General features: G+C 36.8%; 1 long non-coding RNA gene across 4 annotated transcripts in view; it reads right to left on the reverse strand.

Annotated features, from left to right (window-relative positions):
• LOC140515021 (uncharacterized) overlaps positions 1-19,610 on the reverse strand; it is a 106,427-nt gene that overhangs the window by 13,157 nt on the left and 73,660 nt on the right. For 3 of the 4 annotated variants that reach the window (XR_011970809.1, XR_011970812.1, XR_011970811.1), the window contains 5 exons: positions 12,717-12,806; positions 11,117-11,207; positions 9,654-10,080; positions 7,288-7,436; positions 7,080-7,203 (listed from right to left, as the gene is read on the reverse strand). This is a non-coding gene — a long non-coding RNA (uncharacterized lncRNA). Of the gene's footprint in view, positions 1-7,079; positions 7,204-7,287; positions 7,437-8,456; positions 8,519-9,653; positions 10,081-11,116; positions 11,208-12,716; positions 12,807-19,610 lie in introns of all 4 variants that reach the window. The other variant, XR_011970810.1, reaches the window with a different exon arrangement.

The following is a 19,610-nucleotide window of genomic DNA, read 5'->3' on the forward strand; positions in this document are numbered from 1 at the left end:
TTACTCTTTGGTGAATGTATAGGGTAATTATAGCTAATATTTATGTAGGGCTTTTAGTTATTAACTAAGTTAACATGTGCTTTTTACATGTATTATTTACATGTATTAATTAATTTAATGCTTATAACAATATCTGTCAGGCAGATGCTATCTTTCCCCCCATAGCCAGCATTTATATACAGTCCTATAAGGTTTTCAAAGTACTTTCTAAATTTTATCTTGTTTTATCCTCCCAACCCTTGGAGGTAGGTGGCCTTAGCAAGTGGCTAGATGTTGGACCTGGAGTCCAAAATACCTGAGTTCAAATCCAGCCTCAGTCACTTACTAGCTAAGTAACCTTGAGCATGTTACTTTGCCTTTGTTTGCTTCAGTTTCCTAATCTACAAATGGGCATCATAAGAGCAGCCACTTTCCAGGATCGTAGGGATCAAATGAAGAAACAATTGTAAAGTACATAGTACAGGACACATAGTAAATGCTATAGCAATTATTATTATCTCTGTTTACAGATAAGGAAGTTGAGGTAGATGGAGGTTAAGTGATTTGTCTAGGGTCACACAGTTACTATCTGAGATCAGATTTGAACTCGGCCCTCTCTAGCATTCTAGATTTGAGAAAATATATAAAATATGTCCCATTCTGCACTTAGAAATGAAGGCATTATATGGTTCATGCTGATGCCTGCAGTTAGAGTGCAGAAGTTTCATATAATAGGCTGGGAGTTGAGATCTAATAAAAGTCCCTCTCTCCTCTATGGTTCCTATTGTCCCCCAGGCCACAAAGAGACACCAGGCAACACAAGGACAGGGTCAACTACAAGTGTTTATGAGAATATTAAATCTAGCAAACATATTCTTTGATAGAATATTTTTAAAAACCACAATTAACTGAAGCAGGGCTGGGGAGCACCAGTTCTTCCTTGAGGCCAATTTCTCTACAAGTTTTTACTACCAGCATTAAAATCATACAGTCACATGCCACCAAATTTGCCCATTTAGAAATGATCTCTCATGGTGAAGAAGGGAATTGAGATGGGCCAGACTCTGATGATGATATTGTGGTACAGGTGCCATCTCTACCTTCTACTTTCTTCATCCGCCTTGAGAGAGGAGTCTCAGTCTGTTATAGCCTAGAGCTAGAGCCAGAAAATGGAGACTTCCACCCCATTATCTCTCATTAGTTTCCTTTCTTTTCCAAATGGGAGCAGCTACACATTCTCAAGGGATTTATGGAAAGACAATTTCTTGCCAAATGTTGTTAGACTAATCTATTTACCATTCTCTCTTCCTCTCTCACACACATACACATACAAACACACACTTTAAGATAAAATGCCTTGTGTATGTTACTGCATTTGATCTTAACAACAACCCTCTTGAGTACTAATACATGTGAGGACATTGAGGCTGTGAGAGCATTAGTGATATTTGCAGGGTTACCCTGTTAGTAAATAAGTGCCTGAGACAAGATTTGAACTCAGGTCCAGTAGACTCCAAGTCCAGCATTCTGGCCACTCTTCTCAGCTAGATGCAACCTAGAATCCCTTTAGCATTGTTTTCAGTTAGAAGTTAGAGTAATTATACTTATTTCAAGAAAACTCCAAGCCACTGCATGGAAGTGAGATTTTTTTTCCTCCCTAAAGGAGTTATCTCAGAGAAAATAGATGGGTGGGTTTCATCTACACTTTCTGATGTCCTTCCAATAACAGAGAGAGGGAGACGGAGAGAGAGAGAGAGAGATCAGCATATTTTCCTTTGGACAAGCAGGATAAGAAGAGGAGGATTGTAGGTTGGAGCACTTCAGGGATAATGAAACATACAATTAAAAACAAAACTCTTACTGTAATGGCCATAATTACAAGGGAAGGGCTTGCAGGGAAAAAATGCTACACTCAGAAAAGCTATTTTCAGACTTTGTCACTTTGTATTTAAGTGAAAGACTAAGAAAGCTAGGCTGCTTAACTTTCCCTTTGTTTCCAAGAGTCCAGATGGACACAGGAGACAATGCCAGAGGGCAGGTGAAGCAAGGCCCTTGGGTTTGATCCTTTCCAATTGAAACATATGATGAGGTAGTAAAAAGACAGTAACAACATGTAACATGATCAGTTAGTAAAGGGAGTATACAGTTTACTGCGAGGAGGACAGGACTCAGGGGCTCAAGCACTAAAATGTTTCATAAGCCTTTGTAAAGTACTTACTATGTGCCAAATACTGTGCTGAGCCCTGGGGACATAAAGAAAGGTGGAAACTTAAACCTTGCCCTGAATTAGGTCACATTCTATTGTGGCATCAAGGAGACAGAAAGTTAGAATGAACTAAATACTAGCTATGACATTTTTGGATGCTAAACATATGCTTTCTATTTTTTTCATGAGATTTAATTGCTTATTCTTTGCTCCTTTGACCCCATAATATATATGCTAGCAGAGAATTGTACCTATCACCCTGATCATTTTTAGCTTGGAGTGAGGTCTGCTGTGGCATAGCTATTTGGTGTAACTGATTTTAGATGGTTATTTGTGGGAGCACCTTGGTTCTTTTATGGGCACCAGCCCTTGTGACAGGTACTCGAGAATTAAAAACAAAAAGCAAAACTAATTATTGTTCCTATGAAGAGGAAAAGAACTAGGAAGAGGATATAATGTTGATTTATCTGCATTAGATTTCTTGAAAGATATTAATCATTTAATCTTAAATACCTACTGTGTGCCAGAAATTGGGGAATGGCCCTTACCCTCAAACTCAAAGAGATCATGCAACAGGAATATTGAAGATTTCTGGTGAAATCAGGATGATCTTTTGATTCCAGAAGGGGCAAAACTCATGATCCTGGACCAATGTCTCTTTAATAAATACTGAATTCTACGTAGGTCATGAGATTAAATGGATGTTTCTGGAGCTTTGAGAATCAAAACCCTCTTTGCCAAAGTTGCTGCATTCCTAAATACATGTCCAGGGACATAGGGATTCCCTCTGTTGGAGCTCTCTCTCTCACTCCTCAGCACTTAGCATTTCCATATATGTTCCTAGTCTTTGGATGATAGCTTATCTTTGACCTTTCCAAACTTTTGCCTGACTGTCCAATTACCATTTGTTCCAAGTCAGTGCTTTGAACTTTGCTGACCAAAGGAGCATGACTCAAGTACCTTCCTGTGCCCTAGAATCTGTCATTTACCCCCCTGTTTCTACCTTGTCTTTAGAGCCGGCAGTCTTTCACCTCTAAAAGCAAGGAATTATACAATTCCAAATAATTAAGTATTGTACATCTCATCACTTTTTTTCAGTGGAGAATTTAACAATTGCTTGGAGCACCTGACTGACATCGATCCCCTAGATAAGCACCAGAATTATTGTTTTTGACATAGACAGATAATGCTGCAAATGGCATAGATCATTTGCCCTCATTAAAGAATAATGAAATCGTTTTCATCTCTCAGTCCCATTTTGATAATAAAACTACACAAAGAGATAGGAGTCTCTACTCTCCTGGGGGAGGATGTCTTGAGCTCCAATTCACTGATAGATAATGAGCTCTGGTTATTCTTGTACATTGATGCAGGAGTCAAATACATACACAATCTCATTTTGAGGAACAGATCACAATAATTCAAGAATTATAAGACCTAAGAGTTGAGTTAAAAGAAATTTTAGACTGCCATCCAATCCAATCCAATCCAATCCAATTCAATCCAACCCAAAACAATCTATGTCTATTCAGAATTACCTTTACAACAAGTGGTCATTTAGCTTCTTTTTAAAAACCTTCAGTGATGGGGAACCCACTGCCTCCTGAGGCAATTCTTTCCCCTTTTGGCTTATCCTAATTATTTGAGAGTTTTCTTTATATTGAGTCAATATATTGAGCCAATATATACTTTTTATATTGATCCAATGATAAAACACCTCAAAACTCTAGAATTACAAATTTCAGAGTTAATTGGGTAATTTATCACACTGTTATTCTCACCCTTAACATCAGGCCCCACCTTCCAATGCATTTATTTTATTTATTTATTTTTATTTATTTTATTATTTTTTTTTGGTCTTTCGGATGCATTTTAGGAGTCATGTGAAAGGAAAGGTACACTTTTAAAAAGTGATGTTTACCTATTTTCAGAAGATGGTGAAAGTGATGGGATACATGATCTGGGAACCCCCTTAAGCTCTCCTTGAATCTTTCCACTTGATCAGGCTCTCTTGAGACCACAAGCCTTTCATTATCTCTATGCCAAATCTGTCACCCTTAACCTAGCCTAACCCTCCCTTGTTGTCATCTCCAGATAGCCTTCTGCTATCCAACCCTTGATCCTATCAAAATCCCATTCTTTTGACTCCTGACCTCTAGTCACCCCAGCCTACTGGCCACTCTGTCAAGATCCTCCTCCTCTCCTCCAGTGACTCCAGACTACTTGGAAAACCCTAGATTCTTCTCAGTCTTTCTGTCTATACATTGTTTTCATGAAGGTGCTCAGATTCAATCTGGATGACTTGCCAATACAAGCGTTACAAATGTTCAGGTTCCTTAAGGGTCTACCCAGTATGGCAGATCTTTAATAAACTTTGTTTTTTCTTTGGCTGAAAGAAAGCTTAGGTTAAATTCATTTGAGCAGGACTTGCATGTCACTATTTCAGGGTCCCAGCACCCCTAAACCTCAACAAAAAGGTGAGCTTTTCTATTACAAGGGATTGGGCAAAAGGTAGGAATAAATTATGGATTTTGTGGCAGTAAAAGAAAAACCTGGAGCAAGGTTGGGGAAACAATAGAGTGGATTTGTGGAGTTAATTTAACTCAATCCAGAACAGAGGCTAGAATCTAGTTGTCAAAGCAGTCAGGAACAGTTAGAAAAATGAGTCATTTGGATGTTCAGACTCTGAAGATTATAACCATTCAGGCAAACTAGTTCAAGACAGATGAAAAGCAGAAGGAAGAGGAAACAATATCTTAGAAAGGAGGTAGTCAGGGAAAAAAAACAAAACAGTATAATAAGGGATGGGGGTGGCGAATGATTCACATATTTATTCAACAAGCACTTACAAAGCATTGGTCATTTGCCAGTAATAGTGTTGATGTTCAGCGGTGCTCGGGACCCTAAAATACTGACATGCTGGGTCCTGCCCAAATGAATTCAACTCAAGCCTTCTTTCAGTCCAAGAAAAACAAACTTTATTTAAGATCTACCATACTGACTAGACTCTTAAGAAATCTGAGTATTGGTGATGCTTGTATTGATTGACAAGCAGGCCTGATAGAATCTTAACTAGATAGAATTTGAGCATTTTCATGGAGTCTAGATGGATCTTATATACAGAAAGATTGTGGGAAAGATCTAGGGTTGGCCAAGTAGTTTGGAATAACTAGAAGAGGGGTTTAGAGAGGGTCTTGATGGAAGTGGCCAGTAGCTGTGGTGACTAGAGGTCAAACACCAGGAACCAAGAAAATAGGATTTTGATGGGATCAAGGGGGAGATGTAGCTGGAGACAATTCAGAGTTAAAAGACAATGGAGGGCTAGGCTAGGTTAAGGGTAACAGATTTGGTCATGAAAAGCCAAATCAAGTGGGGAGATGCAAGGAGAGTTCAAGGTGGAACTTTCCAGGGCCTATGGACAAATGGGACTCAAATTCTTTTGGAGTAAGGTGTGAAGGTCTAGACTTGGGCCTGTATCCTGTCAATAATGCTGGAGCCTGGTGATGCAAAGACTAAAATGAATCTTTCCTATTCTTAAAAAGCTTCTATTCAGAGGGAAGGCACATACATAGATAAATAAGTATGAAATATAAACAAAATTACAATAGGGTTTCTTAATATGTTTTGGTGTTATAGATCCCTTTAGTAGTCTGATGAAATCCAGTAGCCTCCCTAAACTTCTAAATAAAGAAATCTCAATGAAGCTTAAAACTCTTGACAAGAAGCTAAAAACACCTTGTCAGAGTAAGACAGGCTCTGGGACCTTCCTGGAATGCTCCTAGAATCTTCCCACTTGATCTGGCATTCACTTGAGGCCATAAGTCTTTCATTATTGTTTTTGTCCAATTGCTTCTGGCTGCTCCCCATCCTTCACCCTATCAAGATATCTAGCCCAAATCTGTTATCCTTAAACTAGCCTAGCCCTCCATTGACTGTTATCTCCAGGTAGCCTTCAGCTATTTCCCACCCTTAATATCATTCTCTTGGTTCCTGGAGTCTGACTTCTAGTCACCCCAGTCCCATAAAGATATTCCTTAGACTCCTCCTCAAGACCCTACTTAGATCCCTCCTTTCAGACTACTAGACCATTCCTAGATCACTCCCACAGTCTTTCTGTATATAAAACCTATCTTACCTCCATGAACTGGAGCTCAATCTGGCCCTCTTATTAACACAAGCATCACAAATGCAGATTCCTTAAGAGTCTGGACAATATGGTGGATCTTGAATAACTTTGTTTGATCTCTTTGACTGAAAGAAAGCTTGAGTTGCATTCATTTGGGCAGGACCCAGGTGTTGATATTTTGGGGTCCTGAGTACCCAAACCTCAATCAGACCAACAGTAACAATACAAAACTAGCAAGGAATTTGAATATCAAGTAGCTTCCAATTGCCTAGGCTTCTTCCCTCCCCATTTTAGCATGAACCAACATCAGTCTCCAGGTCAAGGCTCCTAGTTCCTTTCCTCCAAAGTTTGCTCCTAGACTCAAATAAGAACCCTGTAAAAATCTAGATTTTTAATTGTCTGGGGAGGGTGCCCTATTCTTTCCAGGGCCCCACAAGAATGTCCATTTTAACCAGGTAGCATAGCTAGCCAGTTTCCACCATGTTTCCTGACAGCTGTATATACTGTTATCTTCCCTTAATATAGCTAGTTTACTGTTATTATTTATTATTTACTATTCATTCTATTGTGAGTTTTGTGTTTCCTTATACTGTAGTTTGTTATTATGAACCTCCCCAAGTCTGTGTTATGTCAAACTTATGGAATTCTTCTCAAAATAACATTTTAAATGCTTATCTCATTTGTAATCTTATTTATTGTAAAGGAAACCAATAATATTGAAATATATTTACCAATATATCTGAGGTTAAGATCTGAGGTTAAGAATACCTGAAGAAGGGCCTTGACAATTTGACCTCATGTTCAGATTACATAAGAGTTTCTGTTGAGTCAGGAACCAATTTTGCCTTGACACTTGGAATCTTACATGGAAAGCAAGGGGATTGATAACATTCTGTCAAAGTGAAGAGAAGTATGTTGAAACTAGCTCAGACTGGCCTAGAGAACTAACTTAAATTTTTAGTATAAACAATTTTACCTCAAAAGTCACCAGAGGCTTCAAAACAGGTTTTTATTTAGGTTTTTTTCAATTTTTTTTTTTCAGAGTGCTGGTTGCCAAACATTTACCAGCACATCCTTGGTTTGCATGGTTGGCAAAAGTAACTTCTGGCAGTGAGATGCTGATATCTATGAAAGGTAAATAAAAGCAATTACTTAAACTATATCATGTAGTCAAGCATAATTCTAGATGAAAAGGACTAGGAGGAAAAATGTAAGATATTTATTCATTTCCCTTTGGTTCTCATGAACACATGGCTATTATTTAGTTATGCTATATTTAGTGTATTGAAATTAAGTTTCTTCTATTTCTCTTTCACCTCGCATATATAGTAACAAGTGATGATGAAGGCATGTAAACCAGTGGTATTGGTATATACCTGTAGTTCCTGCTGTTTAGGGTTGACTGAGGCTGGTGCATTGCTTAAGTTGGGGAGCTCTGGACTATCTTAGGGCTAAAAACAGTGAAATGTCTGTACTAAGTCTGGCACCACTGCCCATTAATAGCTTGATTAGAGGAGACTTGTTTTGTAGGAAGCCCCACACCTTTTGTTAATTAATGAGGCAGTGGGTCATGAGGGTTGTGATGCCCTAAGGCCCTGAAGAGTGTGGGGGTGTGTGTGTGTGTGTGTGTGTGTGTGTGTGTGTGTGTGTGTGTGTGTGTGTACTGTGAGATGAGATTTTGCTTTGGGGGCTTACTCTTTAGAAGATTCCTGTGCCAGATGAGACTCTGTGTAGCCATTAAGGAGCTCCCCCACCCCTGCCACATCTCCCCCACCCTCCCAACTTTCAAAAGCCAGATAGATGCTGTTGCTTCTCTCTCTGGCAACTATGTATGTGTGTAATGATCTGACATTTCGATCTGTCTGTTGATCTGTGATGTATGTTTCGCTTATGGCCAGATAGAAGCCCTGTTGATTGGTCTATGTTTCTCTGCTTGTATTTTCTCTGTTGGTATTGGTCTATGTTTCTCTGCTTGTATTTTCTCTGTTGGTATATGTGATTAAAGTTGCTTTCCTTTTAGAAAAGCAGATCTAAGAACTACTAGGAGGCCAACCTGGAAGCGTCAGTGTGCTTGCTGCTACACACCATTACTGAAAGCTTCCAGAAGAGGCTACTACCAGGCTGTCTAAGAAGGGATGAACCTACCTGGATCTGAAAACAGGCATGTCTAAGCCTTTGGGCCCATCAGTGGTCCTTGCACTTCTTACCTGGGTGAGATAGTGAGATCCAGTCTTTCTCTCTCCTCTCTCTCTCCCCCACCCTTCTCTCTTATCAATATTCATATATATATGCGTATATTATATATACGCATATATATATGCACATACGTATACATATAGACATGCACCCATATATAAGCATATATACACATATAACTTCATATACACACAGGTTCAAAGGAAATTCTTCTGAAATGTGAAATTCAGCTGCAGCAGCACAGTATAGTGGAAAGAATACTGCATTTGGAATTGAGGCTTGAAGTCTAATTCCACTATTCACTAGTTCCATGCTCAAGAAATTTTAATTAATCTTCATCCTAAATTTTCTCACCCATAAAATGTGGATATTTATATTACGTAACCCACAACATTGTGGTAAGGACGAAACAAGATAATGTATGTAAAATGTATTTACACCTTAAATGTTAGCTAGTTTTATTAATGAAACAATTAAAATCTAGATTAATAAGCCCACCAACCATTAACCAGACAGATATGATCTGCAGAACAAGTCAGAAACCCAACTAAGAATCATCCTATGCTTTCCAAAAACCTTGAAAGATCTACACGAACTAATGCAAAATGAAATGAGTAGAGCCAGGAGAACATTGTGCATAGTAACAGCAATATTGTAAGATGATCAACTGTGAATGACTCATGTATTTTCAGCAATACAGTGATCCAAGACAATTCCAAAGGACTCATGATGAAAAATACTATCCATCCCCAGAGAAAGAACTGATGGAGTGTGAATACAGATTGGAGCATGCTTTCTTTTACTTTATTTTTCTTAATTTTTTTGGTCTGTGTTTTCTTTTACAACATGACTAATATGGAAATATATTTACAATGTGACTAGTATGGAAATACACATGTATAACCTATATCAAGTTTCTTGCCTTCTCAGTGAGCGGGGTGCAGAGGGAGGGAGTGAATTTGAAACAAAATTTTAAAAACAAATCTTAAAAAAATGGTTTTACATATAATTGCAGAAAATAAATAAAAAGGAATCATCTTAACTTAAAACTCCTACTTTTACTTTTCTTGTTCAGTTGGATAACCCCTCAAACACCATTTATGGTTTTGTAAGTAAAAACTCTTTTTTTCTTTCTTTCTAACTCACCTTTGGCTTTTGGTCATTTTTATCCATTTTATCAGATCTTGGTCACTCCTTTTCCTCTGCCCTCTGGCCTCTTGTAGACCTCTGTATTCTACCCTAGTCTTCAATCTCCAATCACAGTTTGAGGTTTATTTGCTTTGGTATTTTTGCTTTCATCTTAGAAAAAAGTTTTTCCAAATGTCACCTCCATCTGACTTGTTTTTTTGAAAAAATATTAGGATTAAAGAGTCTTAGGATTTGCTTTACAGATGCCTCTGCAAGTTGATTTAAAATCAAAAGGAGTTCAAAATATCAAAACTGGAGATTTCTCACTTGTTTATTCACTACAGATACAGAAGACCATGAACAAGGTCTCCTTTTTATAATAGCCCAATAAGACTGGAGGACATTGATTAACACAAGATCTTCATGAGAACATTCATAGACGAAACTGGAAGGAAGACAAGAAAAGGAAAAAAAAAATGAGACAAATTTGTAGGCAATTTTAGTGACATTCTTATTGGCCAAAATAGTGGAACCATTCATTTTGGGGTCTACCAACCCAATATCCAGTGTAATGTGTATAGCAGGGGAAATAATACTAAAAAAGAAAACATCAGAACCACTGGTGGGTTTGAGTAAATACACATGCAAGCACTCATTCTGGAGGCAACTAAGTTGTATTGTTGTTTTTTCTTCATGATTTTTGCCCTTTTTCCTATCTTTAAAATTTGACTTCTGCTTCAGGGTGGAAGGCATACTGTCTCAGGCAGGAGCTGCAGGCCCTGGCTGTTTATCTGGTCCTGTGCTGATGTTGCCCTGAAGCCCATGGGGAACCCCTGTGTGTGGTGCTGTGCTATAGGGGGTGACATGGGGATGGCTGGTACTGCTAGAGGCCATAGCGGGTCTGATAGCCTACCTGGTGTTTAGCTGTGGTCCTAGTACTGGTGTCTGGTGTGTGCTGAGACCAGTGGGGTGTTTCTGTGTTTTTCTGAGCTACACTGAAGCAGGTGGGTCTGGCCACTGGAGGCTGCCTGTTTACCCAGAGTTATGCTGAAGCATGTGGAGAGGGCTCTGCTAGTGGCTGCTTGTTTGCTTAGGCACCTGTTTCCTCAATTTTACAATGAAGCTACTGGTAGTTCTCCAAGTTGGAGTCTCCCAACTGGCTATGCTGAGGTATGTGTGGAGGTGGGCGGGGGAGGTCTAGTGTTGACATTTGCCTGATCCACTGCACTAGGACTCAGGATCTCCCATTGGTTTGCTGAGGTGGGGCTTTCTGCTGGCTTGCTGGGATGCTTCCTGTCTCATAGTGTACTCCTGTTTACCTGGATGGGAGAGACTTTTCTTTCAATTTTCTAAGTTTCTTAGGCTAAGAATTTATTTTACCCCATCTTTTGGCTGGGTTCCAGAATTTGTTTTAGGTCATTATTTTATGGTAGTTTGGAAGTGAATGTGGGAGAGTTACAGAGATTTATTACTTATACCACCACCTTGGTTACTGGAAGTCCTCTTTGGAAACAAAGTTTTAAAAGATCTCAGGAGTCAGTTTTCATGATGCCTCACATTAGGGAAGATTACCTAAAAATTGAAAAGATGGCATATAATATTAATTTTAGAAAATAGAAAAAAAGGAAAACCAAGAGGATATGAGAAACTATCAATCCATTATACTTTGATGGTTCTGTGCTCTTATCAATGTTGAAACTCCCTCCAATGGTCCAGATGATATCCATGCATACCTTCTTGTTCTGTTTGATTTCCATACATTTCTTCCTATAAAACCAAGGTTCAAGGGCCTTCCTCTCCATCCCTTGATATTGACCAAGTAGCAGTGAAATAAACTGTCCATCAGATGTCACTCACTCTTGCTCATGACTTACCCACCTCACTTTCAACTCATATCTTTCTTTGATAAGATATTTTATGCTTCTATTGAATTCTACGTTGGCATATTCTTCAGGTGACTCACATCTCCTATTCATTTCATTATTCTATGGGTTACCTACATATTGGATTTTTCCACAATTGTGTTATTTCATGCTTTATAATGGACATGTAGCATCATCAGAAGAATATTGGTGTTAGTTTAAGCCTTTGTTTCAGGGAGAAACTTTAGTTCATTAAAAACATTGCACAATTTCGTACATGAAATTTAGATCATTCTCTGAAGCTACTCAGAACTTGTCCCAGTTCATTGTCCATCTGAGGGTTCTGTCCATGATACAGGCAGATCATTTCTACAGGCTTTCAATCCAAATGCACATTAAAGTCTGGACAATAGACCCTCCATCCATTTAGTTGTTTTTTTTCAGTAATTAATTAGACCAAATGCTTTTGTATGATTATATATTTCATTTGAAAGGCCTTGAAACTTTGCTAGACTTGACATAATCAGTACAATGACATACAAAAACAGGAGCACATGCAAATTTCACTATCAATAGAACGTACTTTCCCTTTGGAATATGCTCTGAATATCACATTAATGTCCAAACCAATGATTTGTGCTTGGCTTGATATTTATAATTAGAAAATTGTCTTAAAAAGTTATCTTAGTTGTTGCATCCTTTATGAAATTCTGTATGAGTGTAAAATATATAAGGAAACATATTAATAGAGGAGAGTCCTTAAGAAAGTATTCTACTTTCCTGAGTCAAATGAGTTTTCATAGTTTAAACACAACAAATACAGTGGAACCTTGTATACTCTCTGTTTTTAAGAAAATATTCTATTTCATTGAATATTTCCCAATTACATGTACATTTTTAAACATGTTTTAAAAAATTTTGGGTAACAAATTTTCTCCCTTTCTTCCATTCTCTTCCCTCCTTGAAAAGGCAAGAAATTTGATATCATTTATACATATGATGTAATACAAAACATATTTCTATGTTAGTCATATTGCATAAAAACACAGAAAAAGAAAAGAAGAAAAAATAACATAAAAACATATGATTCAATCTGCATTCAGAGTTCATCAGTTTGGTCTTTGGAGGTAGATAGCACTTTTTTCATTAAGGATCCTTTGGAGTTGTTTTGCATCATTGTCTTGATCAGAATAGCTGAATCTCTCACAGTTTATCATACCATTAACATTGTTGCTACTGTGTACATGTTCTTTTGGTTCTGCTTATTTCCCTTTTCATGAGTTCATATAAATCTTCTCAGGTCTCCCCACTAAAAAAACAAAAACAAAAACAAATCATCTTACTCATCACTTCTTATTAGACAATAGGATTCCATCAAAATCATATGCTGAGACATTTTCGCTCATTCCCCAATTGATGATCATCCCCTCAGTTTCTAATTCTTTGCTACCCAAAAAGAGATACTATTAATAATTTTTATACAAATAGGTTTACTCTCCCCTTCCCCCTTTTGGATCTTTCTGAGATACCGGCCTAGCAGTGATATTTCTGGGTCCAAGGGTATGTATGCATAGTTTTCTAGCCCTTTGGGCACAGCTCCAAATTATTCTCCAGAATGGTTAGATTAGTTCACAGCTCCACCATTAGTGTCCCGGTGTTTCCCCATCTTCTCATTTGTCATTTTCCTTTTCTGTCATGTTAACCAGTCTGATAGGTGTGAGATGGTATCTCAAAGCTGTTTTAATTTGCATTTCTCTAATCATGAGTGAAGCAGAGCATTTTTATACGGTTATTGAGAGCTTTGATTTCTGCTTCTGAAAACTATATGTTTATGTCCTTTGACCATTTATCAGCTGGGGAATAGATCTAGTTTTTATAAATTTGGCCCAGTTACCTATTTATTTGAGAAATGATGTCTTTGCCAAAGAAACTCAATGTACCTTTTCACCAGTTTCCTGTTTTCCTTCTAATTATGATTTTATAACTTAGTCTTGTTAGTGCTGAAGCTTTTTAATTTCATGTGATCAAAATTGGTGGCACAGTAGATAGAGTGCTGGGGCTGGAGTCAAGAGGATTCATCTTTCTGAGTTTAAATCTGGCCTCAGATACTAGCTGTGTAACCTTGGGCAAGTCACTTAACCCTGTTTATTTCAGTTTCCTCATCTGTAAAATGAGCTGCAGAAAGAAATGGCAAACCACTCCAGTGTCTTTGCCAATAAAACCCCAAATGGGGTCACAAAGAGTCAGACATGACTGAAAACAACAAATACAAAATATCTGTTTTATCTCCTATGATCTCCTCTATCTCTTGTTTGGTCATATACTCTTCCCTTATCTATAGATCTAATAGGTATATTTTCATGCTCACTTACTTTACTTATGATATCAACCTTAATGCTGAAATAATTTCATCCATTTTAACATTATCTTGGTTTATGTTTTAGATGCTAGTCTTTGTCTGCCAAACTGCTTTCCAGTCTTCCTAGCAGTTTTTGTCAAATGTTGAATTCTTACACCCAAAGCTTATTAGCTTTCCTAGATTGCTGTGGTCATTTACTACTATGTATTATATACCTAATTTATTTCACTGACCCACCACTCTATTTCTTAGTCAGTAGCAGATTATTTTCATGATTATTGCCTTGTAATATAGTTTAAAATCTGATACACCAGTCCACCTTTATTCATATTTTTAATTGGTTCTCCTGATATCCCTGATCTTTTGTTTTTCCAGATGAATTTTCCTAAAACTTTTTTCCTAGCTTTGTAAAATAATTGGATCAGATTTATTTGATAGTTTATTTTTTATGGCACTGAATAAGTAAAATCCTGTGTTCTCTTTATTTTTCAGCCAACTGTTTTATTTTTAAGATGTGATCTGAAAATATCAGTTGTAAAAATGTATATGAAAATATATGTTCATTGGGTTATTTTTACCCAAATTGTAGTACTTCACATCTTTCATGTAAATGTGTGAGTACCTCTTCACATAAGCATATGTGAATACATAATATGTGTGGGCACACATAATGTGTCCACACATTTATTTTTTTATTTCACTCACTCCAGTCTACCTTCACACTGGCAGGTCTACATTCTTAGTGAAATGCCACCACCATTCTTTAATGCTGTAAGTCTCTCTTGGTTTTACAAGTAACCAAATATAAAGGGAATATTCCTTTACCCCCTACTTTAGCTCACTGTCACCAACGTGCTTATTCACAATTATGCATTTCGATCTTAAACCGAAACACTAACTTAGCAATAATGCAAAACGCAACATAGAATAGATAATTGTCCTTAAAATATATTCAAGAATAATTAATACATCTCAATCTACACATAAACATTGACCATAATCCAACATCAACATGTTCATGGTTTGTTTTTTTTTGGGGGGGGTGAGGGGAGAGAGAAAAAATATATGCTTACGTAAACCTGCCAGGAAAATCTACAAATGAAGAAAACTGATTGATTTGGGGTAACTTACAACTTTAGAACTGTAAACTTTGGTGTCCTCTTCACATCTCAAGAACTATCTATTAAAGATCCTTGATGAGGATAGCTTCTGTTTTGAACAGATGCTATCTGTTCAACACTGCTAGGCTGAGTTGATTCATGCTGTGTTTGACTAACACCTAACTGGGTTTTAGTCTCATCCAAATAGTCAACCTGCTGGCTGACTTTTTTGAGTCCTTTCTTCCAGACTTTTCTCCTCTTAGCTTATGATTTGTAATCACATTCTCATCTCTCTTTAATAAGGTAAATAACATGTGTCCCATAATCATGGATTAGTTTAGTATTTGTATTTCCTCAGTCTTTAACTCTAAAGTTCTCTGGTTCTTCAATTCTTCATATACAAATCACTGAATGATACTGTATTTTCCATTAGCTTCAGTATTAAATAGCTTATCACATTGAAAAAGAGAAATTTTTGTTTCAAAACTCTGAGTGAGAGGTAACGTTAGCATCTATTTCTCCTAGAACTCTGAGATCTATCCCCATACATGTGAACTATTGCTCCTGTACACATTCATCAAGAATGCCCTTGACACATATGTAGAATATTCTCATTAATATACTATAGAGGGATTATGGGTCATGTGACAAAAAGATAGAAGACTAGACTTTTTCCACTACCCCTTGAACTCTCAGTATTCCCCAAAATAAGAATTTTGCACAAAAGGTTAAGTAATTGCAGCTCTCTCCACAGGCAAAGATAGTAAGAAATCTAATGAAGTAACTACTTCATGAATTAGCAGCAAAGAAAGGTAATTCTTAATCCTCAATACTTATGTAGCATCCCTCCCTTCACAGTACCACACCAACAGCTAAACTACTGAAGAAGGTGCATAAACCAAAGGAGGAAGAAGATAAGTGGGAGGCATAACATCCCCTATACAAATAAATGGTAAACAATGAAAGGGAAATAACTCCTCTTCTTTCAGGGAAAAGAACAGGTAAAAGAGAATAGGTGAGATGTTAAAAGGAGATTTTAGAGTATGAGAAAAGAAAGGAAAGAATTGCAGTTCAGTGGTAGGGAGAGATTCCACTGAAAATAGCTTTCATGTGAAGAGAGGTAGTTTACAATGATTGATGGGCTTTACAATAGATATGCTCTGCATAAAGAGTACATTGAGTTCTCCAAGGACAGAGAGAGACCACTACATCTGATAGAGTATTTTGCCTCCATGGATGGCATTCTATTTCAGGAGATAGAAGTATCTTTGACAGAGGGTTTTTGAGGCAACTAGTCTTAGAGGTCTTTTGAGGCAACTAGAAATCAGAAGAGTGAAATGACATGACCCAGAAATGAGATTCCATGGCAAATGAGAAAAAAAATTGATCATAAGAAGGGGTAGCCATGAACAACATAAAATTTCTACCATGGAGCAATACTTCTGTCCTTTCTGAAACTGATATTTCTAAGAGTGAGACAAGTTAGAAAAAAAAGTAGGAGGAAGCAAGATCTAGAAAGCAATAACACAGAAACATTTTAGAAGGGGGAACTCCAAACAGGTACCTTAGAAACTTTAATTCCATGAAAAATACAGAGATGTAAGAAGCACTAAATGAATTTAAAGGCCACAAATAAAAGTTTAAAATAAGAAGAGAGGAAAGAAAATTAATGAAGAAACAAACATAATAAATACTTTAAAAAAGAGACAAATAAATTGAAAATAAAACAAAACAAAAAGTTTATGGGTAGGAGAGCAAGAAGATTTTATTTAACAAATTGAGACAAAGAAGGGAAGAATTAGATGACTAGATTAAAAGTTATTAAGTTAAATAAAATAACAAAACTAGGGGAAAAGAGTGACAAAAGATTTGTTTGTTTGCTACAGGTGGAGTAGGAGAGAGTTTGTGGAAAAAAGGATACCTTAAAGTATATTAAGCAAAATAACTGAAGAGATAAGGCATTTACAAAGGAAGAGAAAGAAAGAAAAATTGTAATTCAGAAGGGAAGAAAACATCATTAGGTAGAGGAAGCCAAGTCTCATAACCTTAGAATAGGAATAGACTGAATAATCCAATAAGCCTAATAGGTTCTATAAGGAAAAAAAAAAACCTGCAGTTGATCACTTAAAAGAAATATACCTAAAAAACAACACATAGAATAAAAATGAGGGATGAAAACAAAATGTACTATTCATCAGGTAGATACAAAAAGAGCAGAAGCTGAATTTATGCTATCAAAAAAAGGAAAACCCAAAGTTTACAACATAAAAAGAGATAAACAAGGAAACTACTTTATGGTGAAAGGAGTCATAAACAGTAATATCAATATTAAACTTATATGCCCTAATTTTTTATCATCTAAATTCATAAAAGAAAACTTAATTGAGTTATAAGAATATATAGACTATAATACCTAGGTGGCTCAGTAGGTAAAGCACTGAGCTGGGAATTAGGAAGATAAATTCTCCTGAAAAGTAATCTAGCTTCAGATACTTACTAGCTGTGTGACCCTGAGAAAATTGCTTAACTCTCTTTGCTTCATTTTCATCATCTATATAATGAGCTAGAGAAGTAAATGGCAAACAATTTCAGTATCTTTGCCCAAAAAAAGCCTCAAATGAGGTTCACAAAGGAAAGGAATCAAAAACATTACCAAAATATTTTAATGACCTTTCATTGTGAGACTAATAGAAAGAAAGACAAAAGGGAAAACAAAGATAGAACAAATTTCTGAAGAAACTATTGCTAAAAACTTATAGTGTCTTATCAAAGGAACAATGAAAGGATATATTTTCACATGGATATATAAATATATGCACATACATTCTTTACACACATACAGGCATACACAGTTGTTTTGTTTTGTTTTTCTTTTCTTGGCACCTGTCCATGTTACAAAGTATGGAGTCATTGAAGATAAATGAATAAATATTAAAGGCAGAAATAAACATATTTTACAGATTAATGCAATAAAAATAATAATTAGTTCAGGGAATACAGAAGACACAAACCCAAATTGAGAATTAACAATGAAATCCTAAATAATAAATAGGTCAAAGAACAAATCATAAAAACAATATTTTTGTGTGTGTGAAAAGAAATACTAATGATGGAAAATCTTTCTAGTTTTCTCTAATGTGTCTAAAACCATTCTCAATAGAAAAACTACAGCTTTAAAAACAGACATTAATAACATAGAAAGGGGGATGATTCATAAAGAGAATATGCATTTGAAAATTATATAGTCAAAAAAGAAACAAATAGTTGGAAGAGAAATCAACTAGAAACCAAAAAGCCTACAGAAATTATAATAGTAAAACTGATTCTTCAAAAAGACTAAACATATGATAAATCTTTAGGCAATCTGATTAAATGGGCAGAAAGCAAAGTCTACAAAATAGTAAATGAATGAGGTGAAGTAGTGACATTATCAGAACTTATTATGCATAGCTATTTGCTAATACAACTCAGGAACAGAGGAATTTGCTAACACAACTGAGAAATAAGTAAACAGTAAGAGAGAAATAGCTTCAAAAATATAAAATACTGAAACCAGTAGAGAAACAAATCAAGACCATAATTTGTTAAACCTCAGAAACGGAAAAAAAAAAACCCACTAACTATAAAAGAAATACCACAAAAGAAAATTCTAGTCCTACTTGATTCTTAGTAAAATTCAACAACTTTTAAACAACAATTAGTGCCCAAAGATTGAGAGTCATATTACCACCAGACTTTTTTTTTTTTAATGATACGAATATAGTTCTTATCACCAAACCAGGGAAGAATAAAGCACAGAACTATAGAGCAGTTTCATTAATTAATACTGACTCAAAAGTTTTGAATATAATCTCAAATGGAGGAGTTTATCCAATAAATGGTTCATTGTATCCAAGTTCAATTTTTCTGGAGAATGCAATGATAACTCAAGAATTTATCTCTTTACTTATTTTGGTTAAATCAACTTTAAAGTAATTCCACTTCCACATGCTCATTCTCCTCAGTTTCCCTAGACAGAGAATTTTATATAAATTGATTACTCTTTATCTAGTTATTTAACCCCTCCCTCTTTTTTCCTCTCAATTAGTAGAAACTAATAACAGTAAGAATATAATCGACATGCTCATAAACAAATGCATCAGGAGTCTCATGATTATCTCTTCTAATGCATTTATGCTAAAAACCACATAAAGATTAGGCTTAGAAGGACCTTTGTTAAAAAATTTAGGGGGGGTGGAGCCAAGATGGCAGAGTAGAAAGACGCACATACACATAGCTCCGAACCCACAACCCATAGAACGGCTACAGGGAAGTAACTCACGGCGAATTCTGCACCCAGAGGCCATGGAACATTGGAGCGAGGGAGATTTCTGTTCCGGAGAGACCTGCAAACCTCTCGTGGGGGGTCCTTCACGCTGCGGACTGGGCGCAGGGACTGGGAGCTGAGTGCAGCCCTGCCACGGCACCGAGAGGAAAAGATCCGAGCGGGCTTCAGGGATGGGATCTCCAGCGGCCATGCAGGTCCCTCCACCCACAGAGGGACCTGCAAACCTCTCACAAAAGGTCCATCGCGCTGCAGACGCGGAGCCCAACCCAGACCTGCCGCAGCTGCGGCCGGGGCACCGAGAGAAACAGATCTGAGCAGGCTTCAGGG

The sequence above is a fragment of the Notamacropus eugenii genome, chromosome 7, assembly GCF_028372415.1.
Source record: "Notamacropus eugenii isolate mMacEug1 chromosome 7, mMacEug1.pri_v2, whole genome shotgun sequence".
Lineage (NCBI taxonomy): Eukaryota > Metazoa > Chordata > Mammalia > Diprotodontia > Macropodidae > Notamacropus > Notamacropus eugenii.